The sequence below is a fragment of the Octopus sinensis genome, linkage group LG22 (genome assembly GCF_006345805.1).
Source record: "Octopus sinensis linkage group LG22, ASM634580v1, whole genome shotgun sequence".
Taxonomy (NCBI): domain Eukaryota; kingdom Metazoa; phylum Mollusca; class Cephalopoda; order Octopoda; family Octopodidae; genus Octopus; species Octopus sinensis.
The window spans coordinates 20,595,381-20,597,948 of record NC_043018.1 but is presented as its reverse complement, the minus strand read 5'-3'; the positions used below and the strand labels follow the sequence as shown (position 1 = coordinate 20,597,948).

The 2,568-nt window shown below is 40.5% G+C and overlaps 1 pseudogene; it reads left to right on the top strand.

Annotated features, from left to right (window-relative positions):
• The first annotated feature begins 2,069 nt into the window (after positions 1 to 2,069).
• LOC115223339 lies at positions 2,070 to 2,188 on the top strand (annotated as a pseudogene).
• The last annotated feature ends 380 nt before the right edge of the window (positions 2,189 to 2,568 follow it).

Below are 2,568 nucleotides of genomic sequence, written 5' to 3'. Positions count from 1 at the left end.
CTAAATAGATGGCATTGGCAACCAAATTGGTGCAATGTCAATGAATCTCATACCATGAACTCTCAGGGAATATCGTAAGGAGGTTCAATTTCTGAAGGGCCGCTTAAATAGGGCCCCCCTCCACTGCTTCCCCTTTTTACTGCATTTACCTCGCTCCTACACTTATTGATTAAACTATGATCAGCACTTGTGCTTAGCATATTTGCAGAAATAAGTTGCACTATACAAGGGTAGAGGCCTGTGCAGCAGCCTGATAGTGGGACCGAAGGGCTCAAATGTGCCCTCTGCAGGAGCTCGTTTGAATGCTCCCCGAAGGGCTTTCTTCAAGACTAGTATAAAATAAATACAAGTCCTGAGCTTAATATGAAAATGATACATCAACATACATACACAGTCTCTCTTTTACTCTCTTTTACTTGTTTCAGTCATTTGACTGCGGCCATGCTGGAGCACCGCCTTTAGTCGAGCAAATCGACCCCGGGACTTATTCTTTGTAAGCCCAGTACTTATTTTATCGGTCTCTTTTGCCGAACCGCTAAGTGACAGGGACATAAACACACCAGCATCGGTTGTCAAGCAATGCTTGGGGGACAAACACAGACACACAAACACACACACACACACACACACACACATGCACACACACACACATGCACACACGCACATATATATATATATATAATATATATATATATATATATATATATATGTACGACGGGCTTCTTTCAGTTTCCGTCTACCAAATACACTCACAAGGCTTTGGTCGACCCGAGGCTATAGTAGAAGACACTTGCCCAAGGTGCCACGCAGTGGGACTGAACCCGGAACCATGCGGTTGGTAAGCAAGGTACTTACCACACAGCAGTGATTAAAACCCAGTAACATGATTGGCTTATTTATGCTTGACTTAATTATTAATAGGGGAAAATTTTTTTCATTCCAGATTAATTATGCAACATGAAAATCACTGGCGTAAAAAAACGATATTTAAGAAAGACATTTCATTATTAACAAGGAATGCTTATGTAATCTGTTTTTCACACATGAATGACCCTGTTCATCTTTGCTTTATGATATCCTACTCAAAATGAATTGTTTAACGACACCTTTTCCTCAATCTCTTTCATATCTTGACCCAGTTAATGACGACACTTTTTTAATTATTTTTTTCATTATTCTTTCGTGCCGGAATTAGTGAACTGTAACATTGTTGAGCACATGTCCTCGTATAGACTTATTTTTGGTTCTCTCCATTTCCTGATGGTGAGACTGATAAGAGAACATTTATTTTTCTCCATGCTGAAATCTTTGTTCATGTAAAGCAGTTTGTTTGACTAACACCATTTTTATCCGAGTGATGTTTATATGTAAGGGGGTGGGGGGCAAAGGATTCATGCACCCGTGTTCATTCCACAAGCACATGTTCATTCCACAAGCACATGCATTCTCAGCAGAATTCTGGGGCAGAATTAGAGGAACATGACCTGATACAAGTGTGTGACAAAGCTATTCTTTTTGAATTACGAGTACATTCCACCTGACAGTTCCTGTCCATACAATTCTATTCACAATGTTTAAGTCAACCTGGTGCTATGGAAAACATCATTTGCCCAAGGTGCTACGCAGAAAGAAGGAACTTGGACCCTCATGATTGCAAAGTAAACTTTTTACCCATTCGGGTATGTTGCACCTTATAGTTTAATAAAGTGGACACCGACATAGTTCATGTAGTTAGTCAAGAAACTCAAATTACTTAAAACTATGCACATTGTGCGAACCAATTATGATAATGACTAATTCTGGTCAAGAAAGGGAGGGGAGACAATTTCTGGACATTAATTTAACTTCAAATAGAACACAATAAGAAGTGCAATGGGTGTTGACAGTACAAGGGTAACTCAGGGCATCTTTCGGATTTTAGTCCTTATCCACAAATCATCGGTGAACCATTGCTGCTGGAACATTGAATGTCTACAGAGGTACAGGATAGTTCCTTGGTTTACATGGTACTCGATTCGCCCAATTTAACATTAGCTCAATTTTAGTTTGGGTCAACTATATTTTCTTTACATTACAGCCATATCACGTTGAAAGCACCAGTTCTCGTCTGATCACCGAAGTTAAGCAACATCGAACCTAGTTAGTACTTAGATGGGTGACTGCTTGGGAAACCTAGGTGCTGTAAGCATTCCATTACTTTTTTTTTGCCAGCCCCATCTGGGACCTGTGCTGGTGGCGTTTAAAAAGCATCCACTACACTCTTGGAGTGGTTGGCATTAGGAAGGGCATCCAGCCGTAGAAACATTGCCAGATCAGACTGGGCCTGGTGCAGCCTTCTGGCTTCCCAGACCCCAGTTGAACTGTCCAACCCATGCTTGCATGGAAAGCGGATGCTAAATGATGATGATGATGATGATGATGATGATGATGATAGAGAAAAAAAACTCTTCATCAATTCTACTTCAGTTTTAAGTTTTCCTTTAATGTTATTTACATCTCACTTCTTTGATAGAGTTCGCGAGCATTTAGTGCCTCTGACTGTCACTTGCTCCTGCTCTCTTTCTTCTC